This window comes from Pteropus alecto, unplaced genomic scaffold (genome assembly GCF_000325575.1).
Source record: "Pteropus alecto unplaced genomic scaffold, ASM32557v1 scaffold11, whole genome shotgun sequence".
NCBI classification, from domain to species: domain Eukaryota; kingdom Metazoa; phylum Chordata; class Mammalia; order Chiroptera; family Pteropodidae; genus Pteropus; species Pteropus alecto.
In genome coordinates, this window is record NW_006431956.1 from 4,877,296 (window position 1) to 4,885,748 (window position 8,453).

The following is an 8,453-nucleotide window of genomic DNA, read 5'->3' on the forward strand; positions in this document are numbered from 1 at the left end:
CCCTGGACAGACTGGGTGAGGCCCGCTCACTTTACTCCGTCTGATCCAAATGGTAATGTCTCTCAGAAGCGCCCTCACAGAATCACCCAGAAATAATGTTTTACCAGCACTCTGGGCACCCCTAGGCTTAGTCAAGTTGACACATAAAGTTAATCATCATAGCCCTATTATTATCCCATTTTACGAGTGAAGAAAGCAAGGCACAGAGAAGTTGAGTGAAGTTGCAAAAGGCAGCACAGCCAGGAGGTGACACGCTGGGCTCTCAAACCAGGCAGCCTGGTCCCAGATGCTGTGCTGGTAACCATTCTACCATGTGGGTCCTGGGTAGCGGACATCTAACCCAGGGTTTCGGAGCATGCCTCACAGCTCTCACTCGCCAACGCTGGATGCTGCATTCAAAGGTGAGGCTCGCTCTTCATTTCCAGGACAGACAGCCTCTGAGGCCTTTGCGATGGAGCCTCTCCTCGTTCCCTTTAGCACATGTGGGTTGCAGAAACGAATTCAATCTGTTTTTGCCACCTGATATAAGAGGAGAATAATAGTAGTAACCTACATCTACTCTTCTCTCTGCAAACCGGGCTCTGTGCGCTCTGCGCCAGCTGCCTTTTGCAAACACGGTGTGGTTCCATCTGTACAGTAGTCCTCTGAGATGGACAAGGAAGCTTCTCAATGCACAGGTGAATAAACTCAGGCTCAGAGAGGCCCAGTGATCTATCCAAGGTAATGAGCCATTAAGCAGCAGAGCTGTGCCCCAAACACAAAAGCCTGAGCCATCGTACCATCCGCCAGCCAGTTTGAGAGGGTGATGACAGTCGAACTGGGCCTGGCAGCTTCCAGATGTGACAAGGTCCTGACAGGAAAATTAAAGAGGGTGTTTGGTGACAGATGAGAGTAGGACCTGGCTCTGCAGTGGGGACTCGGGAAAAGCTGGACACAAAGAATGTCATTTCTCTGCAGTATGAGGTGGCTGGCACGACACTCTCTTACAGGCCTTCAGTAAGTCAAGTGCTGGGTTCACAGAATGACGTCTGGGGAGGGGACATGGGGACACGTCACACTTATCCCAAGGTGCTTATAAAAGCTCAGAGTCCTGGGCTCTACCTCGGATCTGTCAAACTAGAAACTGTACGGATATAACTGGTAGCTCCATTTTTAACAAGCCCCCAGGCACACTGAAGTTTAAGCCTTACTGTTAAGGGTTGACCTGCATCTCCCTAAAATTTGTATGTTGGAACTCTAACTCCCAGTACCTCAAAATGGGATCTTATCTGAAGGCAGGGTCTTTACAGAGGTAATTGGCTCGGTGAGGTCATTGGAGTGGGCCCTAATCCAGTACGGCTAGTGTCCTTATAGAAAGAGGAAATTTGGACACGAAGACGTGCACAGAGGGAGGACAATGTGAAGACACAGGGAGGAGATGGCCAGCGGGAGCCAAGGACAGAGGCCTGGGTCACATTCTCCCTCACAGCCTCAGAAAGAACCAACCCTGCCCGCACCTTGATCTCAGACTGGCGGCCTCCAGAGCTGGGAGACAATAAACATCTGTTGTTTAAGCTGCTAGGTTTGTGGCACTTTGTTACAGAGGTCCTGGCAAACGAATACAATGGCTGCATGGAGAGAAAGACTTTTACGATACATACATCGGCTGTGGGGCTGGGGCGGGGGCACGGGGAATGGACCAGGGCACGACTCAGAGAAACATGGGAATAGTGCTCCATTTTCCGGGGAGCGGGGAGGAGCTTCTCACACAAAGTTCTTCGAGTGAAGTAATCCGAGAGCAGCAGAAAAAGCAGAGTCTGTTTTCTGGGGCAGGGAGGGAGAGATGGAACAAAAGGATCTGGCTGGATGCGCTGAAGAAGTGGGGGAGAAAGGGAAACAGGGGTCCCGGGAGATAATAGCTTTTGTTCATTATTTTTTCTTAACTTCCAGGCCGATGCCACAGGAGGCCTTCTTTTCTCAACCTGCAGGAGTTTGAAAAATAGGACTCTATTGGCACTCTGCACAAGCATGTTACTTTATAAAACAAATGCTCCTCTAAAAGTCTCCTGTTTGGGGTGTCTGCAGGGTTCTTCAGGATTCCAGACCGCTGTTCCCACTCCAGGGTCTCTGTGCTCCCAGAACTGGGCAGAGCCCGCCCAACTACTGGGCAGTCTCTGGCCTCTCCAGTGTCCATCAGAGCCCTCTGTCCCCACCAGACTTCTTTAGGCTTGATGTCCCTGGAAATCCTGCCTTTGCAAGAAGAAAGAAGATGGGGTGAGAGCAGGAGAAGTCCAACTTTCCCTCTGAACTCAGGGCAGGGCCTGTACCCCCACAGCAGCTGGTCAGTAAATGCATACTGACTTGAGGCGCCAGGGAGTACACAGCCTCTGGACCGGGTCACCTCTAGCTTTAGGAAGGCCACCACACCACACTTTTCTATCTCATCCTCCTTGGAGCTGAATTCTTTCCCTTCCAGTCTAAAAATTCCCCTGTTTACAATTAGCTTGACTTCTCTTGTCTCTCCACCCTAAGAAATTGAGATGCATTCATGGCATGCCACAGTTGGAAGGCATCTTTGGAATCATGTTGTCTGCCGTAATTTTATTGATAAGAAAAATGAGGCTCTTGAAGTGAGGGGCATTGTCTCTGAGACGAATAATGACAGCAAGGCAAGCAGAGCCCAGTCCCGCACCCTCCCAGGAATCTCCATACACCAAGCCTAATCCCAGCCCCACAGGCACTGGAGGGTGGGAAGGGCGCCAAGCAGGAGTTCCTAGGTCAGGTTTGTTTTCAAAGGCTGCGAAGAAGCCCAACCCTTTTGCCCTGGGGACTGTGCAAAACTGTCCTCCTGCCTAAAATGCTCTGCACCCACCACCTGTCACCTAGTCCACATCTTTTCCTTCAGCTCTTATCTTGAGCATCATTTTCCCCCACCCCAAAAGCCATTCCTGATCCCCCACACTTCACTGGGACCTGATGATAAACGCTCTCTCCATACCCAGCTTTTCTCCTGTCGTACTTGTCACAGATATTGCATTCTTAGTGGCTAGTTAGCTGTTTAAGTTCTGTCTACTGCTAGCATCTAGAATTCACAAGGATGAGAGCCACATCTTTCTCGGCCTGACGCTCCCGGCACCTCGCACACCATACACACAGTAGGTAGCTTGTAGATATGTGCTGACTTGATGGCTGAATTAGCAAATTAAGGACTCTGAGAAATTCTGCAACTGAGCGGCCTAGATTACTTTGCTTTCAGGTAGCATTTCCCAGATCTATTGGGCCGTGGAACTCCTTACTGGAGGAATGATCACGATCGGAGGAACTAGACCTACCCGTGTTGTAAGGACACACTTTGGGGAATATTGAGCTAGGCTGTACACAGACAGCCCAAAATAAGGGTTCTGATGCTCCCTGTAGCCTGCCTCAGAAAGAATATTTCTAGTACAGGCTACAACATGGATGAACCTCAAGGACATTATACTAAGTGAAATCACCAGTCACACAAAGACATAAGCCAGTCACAAAAGAACAAACACTGCACAATTCCACATATTGGAAAGGTCAAGAGTAGCTAGATTCACAGAGACAGAAAGTAGAATGGCGGTTCCAGGGGCTGGCGGGAGGGGCAAAGGGGAATTTCTGTTTACTGGGTACAGAGTTTCAGTTTTGCAAGCCGAAAAAGTTCTGGAGATCTGTTTCACAACAGTGTGAATATACTCGACACTACTGAACTGTACACTTAAAAGCGGTTAAGATGGTAAATTTTATGTCACATGTCTTTTACCACAGTAAAGAAATGCATTAAAAAAAAAATTAGGGGGTTGAACTGAAAGTGCTTCATAAACTGTAAAGTACTATGCACATTAAGGTTTTAGGACAGCCCTACCTCTAGTCAGAGGACAGTGCCTGCTGTATAGTAGGTGCTCAATAAATATTCGATTGAGTGAATAATCTTTATTATCATTCTTCTTACACATAGTGGGAGGGAAACGGTCAGTAGAGCAGGGGAAAGAAGCAGCAGAACCTCACCGGTGAACAGACAGATAAGACTGTCAGATATAGGACTGTCCGATATAGGACTCCGTGATCACCCAAATCAGAGCATCTGGGAAAAAAGCTGTTCTCCGTGTAATGAGGTGTTGGCAGCATGGCTGATTCCTAACAGAAGCCCTTCTGAATTCTGCAGTCACACCCTCTCCCCACCTCACCTTCTCTGTAAGGACAGGGGTAGTAAGTAGGAGGGATTCTGAGATCCCAGGAAAGAAAGGCAGTTGTGGGGCAGAGGGGGCTGCTCGTGCAACCTCGTGCCAATTCTGGATGGCCAAGCTGCACTCTGAATTATGTCTGGGGAGACCCTGGGAGCATCTGAGAACTCAGAACATAACTAGAATCCAGAGTCCCTTATCTTCTTCGCATCCAGACCCCTTCTTTGCAGTGGGCGGAATTCCGTGTACCCAGCATAGCTCAAGCAGAATAACCAGCCTGCGAGGGTTATCCTTCCTGGAAGGGACGCATTTACTGTATTTAGCACCTCTGAGCCCTCTCTCGGCCACCCAGCCCTTTCTGGCCCACCTTGGCATCACTCCATGGATGTGCAGGAGGTTTTTTTGTTTGTTTGTTTTTGTTTTTGCAGTTTGCATGACAGTATCTCTGGCATCAAATCACTCTAAACATCACCGTATGTTTTCTTTCCCAATGAAAAGGGCCCTCAAAAACCACAAAATCCTAGCTATATTTGTTTAATACATCTGTTATTTCCGGCCTCCACGGGCACCCAGCTGCTCTGCTTTCCCCGGGGGCAGCACCTCTGAGAGGTCTGCAACGGGAAGGGTCTGAGCTTCCGGAACTGGAGGTAAGGAGGGCTGGATTATGCACCGCACACGTACGAAGTCACACGGAGCAGGCGTCCAAGTTGCATGAAGCCCAAGCCAGGAGGAGAGTTGTTTGAACTCCTACCCCTCTGAGTGTACAAACACTAGCAAACGGAAAGCCTGGGTAGGCATGGAAATCAGATAAAAGGCTCCCCACGCACTCACACATTTCTGACAATTTACAAATCAACATCCACACACGCCTTGCAAAGAATCTGTCAGACTCCAACCACACCCGAGGAAAAGGCAGCCCCCACAGTTCCACGAAAAGGATGATATTCGGGGGTTCAGCATGGGCTAAGGCTTGGGCACCCCACGCCTGTCCCTTAACCTTCCTGGACCTTCTTTACCCCCACTCGGAACTTTCCTAAGAGTCACAGAATGCGTTACACGTCTGTTAGCGGATGCGGTGGAGGAGGAATTTATGGATGTCCCTGAAAGACTTTAAGATCCTGGTTAAGTAGAGAGGCAAAAGCGATGCTGCGACAGCGGCTTACGTCCCAGTATCTAAACGGCACATGTAGACATTTCCCTCTGACATAACGACCTTGTGGCCTCATACTGGGAAGTCTGGGAAGCTTTTCCGGTGACCCAGACAGGCTGCAAGGCCAGCCTCAGCCCAACACCCAGCTCCAGGCCTGTGATCGTGAAAGGCAGCCCGAGGGCCAAACTCAACTGGAAACTTGGGCTCCATGCCCCATGTCCCCCATGCAAATTTGCCTTAAAATTCACCCAAGCCACAGGAGTGACAACTTTGCATCACAGATGTGCCCTAGACCAAGAAACACCTCTGAAGGGGGGTGGAGTAGAAGCTGCATTTGGCCCCAAATAAAGAACTGTCCTTTCATAAATGGAGCGGGCATGGCAGGGAGTGGCCAGCTGGCGCTGGGGAACGAGGAGGGAACGCTGCGCTCCAGACCCCGCCCGGCAAGGAGGCTGAGGGGCCGCCTTTGTGTCAGGCCTCCCCACTGGGCCCCATGCCCGCCCCAGCCACAGCACGGCTGACCACACGCCAGAGACCAGTAGGAGCCAAAAGACTGTGCAGGACCTTGACCCAACTGACCTCACAGCAGAATGCCCTCTCCGTGTTGACACAAAAGATGAGCCAAGGCCTCTGCCTGACACAGCGTGTCCAATCTGAGAGAGAGAGAAAGAGAAAGGGGGCAGGAAGGAACGGACAGAAGAGGGAAAACATACTCAGCATAACTTTTCTTTCTCCAATTGGTTTGGGAAGGGGGCGGTTGGAAGCAACAAATGATGATTGGACAGAGAAGTAATGGATGTCACCCAGTTTAGAAAAGGGAAAAGCACCAGCTGAAACCAAAGGGGTGTATCAGTTGTGGAGGAAACAGTCTGTAGAGTCCCATCAAAGTGGAGAGGAGGCCAAGAGGAGCCAACTAGAGGGGGCGAAGGGTCAAGACCTTCAGCAGTGTGCCTGCACCCCGCCCCACAGAGACAGAAAGCGAGTGCCCACTGGAGCTGGGGAAAGCGGGAGGGGGAGGAACTAGTGGGGGAGCGGGAGGAACTAGTGGGGGAGCGGGGAGACACTGGAATTTCCTACCAGGCAGATTTTCCCTATACAGGGAAAGCTACTCTAGGCCCGGGAGCGAGCGGTGTAAAGCTAATGTGTGTCTCCTCATTCTTGGGGAGCCTATGAGGTAACCTGAACGGGATGCGGTTTGCTGAGAAGCTGACTTTTCACTTTGGTGGTATGGGGTCATCCATGTCATCACAAATGGCAGGATTTCCTTCTTTTAAGACTGAATAATATGCTAAGTGAAGTAAACCAGACGCGGAAGGGCAAATGCTCCGTGATGCTGCTTATACGTGGAATCCAAGAGTCACGCTCAGAAGCAGAGACTGGAATGGTGGTTGCCAGGGGCTGGGAAAGTGGCAAGGAGGAGGGGCTGGTCCGAGGAAACCAACTTTCAGTTACGCAAGACGAGCAAGTTCTGGCAATCCGCTCCGCAGCACAGTGCTACACTACCTAAAAGCTTGCCGTGAGGACAGAGCTTGTGTTTGGTATTCTTAATTCCTATGACGGTAGATCTTAGTTGCATGTCCCCTCAAGACACCCCCTCAGGACACCGGGGTATCTACATTAGAGTCTCACTTGGTTTTCTGCTATCTAAATGTTATTTTTATGTCTTTTTTTAAATGGGAAATGTTACTCTTGCATCATCGTGATTCTTCCCAACTCTTGTTTATTTGGCAAAGCTTCTTGACATTGGTAAGCAACCGGAATGGGTGGGTTAAGACACTGATCCCTTCTGCCCTTAGGTGGCCAGGTGGAGCCTGAGGCAGACAGTCACCCTGGGTGGGTGGCCAGTGGCATTGCCCAGTATGCTCTACAAATGTGGTACATTTTACTGTTTTCTAAGAGTCCACAAAATGGGGAAGGCCGGAAGCCCTGCCTTATGGTTTAAGATTTGCTGAATCCTCTGGGCTTTGCCTTTTAGCATCCAGAGTCAGACTTTTAGAACTCTGAAACCCTTTCGCTTTCAAAAACCGCTCAGCTTTTGCAAATGAAATGGGCTTTTAAGTCGTGAGCAACAACCATGAGTTTACAAGTGGTTTGAGCCTCCACCGAGTGCTTGTTTGTCTCTGGGTTATGCTGTGATGTCCTTCTGCTGAAGCATACGTATGTTCCCAAGGCAATGAAAGACGCAAGAGGTAGGGCAGACAAGGCCCACCCTCTTTGACTGTGTCCTTTGATTCAATCACACAGGAAAGGCGTCACCCTCCCAGAGGGCTGAGAAGGTATACTTTTTGACCCTGGAACCCCGCCCTTCCAAGACAAAGCCTGCCTCCTTAGGCACTGCAGCCAAACTGTGATGAGCCAGTCTTCCAGGGGAAAATAAAAAGAGAGAAGCACTCGGGGTGCCATCAAGAGATCAGAAAAGAGAATTAAGCTCTGCACAGCAGGGTAGCATTTAGCAGGAAGGGAACTGTTTTTAGGAAGCGCCAGTCCTGATTCACTCCCCCTGGCCCACGATGCGTGCTATTTGAGGTCAGTTGCTCAGCCTTTCTGTGTCCCAGTTTCCTCTTCTGCAGAACAGGCACTAATCATACCACAGCATGTGATGTGGGAATGGATGAATAATCAGGGCCTCCCACGAGGCAGGGATGCTGTGGAATGTGAAGTCAGGAGCAGAGGTGATGAGCACCCATCCTTGGGAAGGGCGGGGAGAGAGCTCGAAAATACCCAGTTTCAGCGCTGGCTGTAGAAATCCACTTAAAAGGAGGGAGGGTCTGTCCTTGAAGGACAGGCTTTTGACAAAAAGGAGGGGAGACAGAGCTCAGTAAGTTTCTATAATTCATGAAAGGTCTCTCTCTCTCTCATGCAAAGTTCCCCTCGATGTCTGTGAGGAAGAAAATGAAGCCTTAGCTTGCTTTAGACTGACTGGGGACCCTAAAGTGATGTGTTTGGAAGGGTCTTCGCACATCTTCTGGTTTCACAGTCTTCAGTGTCTGAAGAAAGAGTTCTACTGATTTAAAACGAAAAATGAATTTTGGGTAGAACCCGTATATCAGACAGATGTGAATGGAGCTGTTTAGGCCGACAGCGAGGTTGGGACTGTCCCAGGGTCTCAGGGGCAGCAC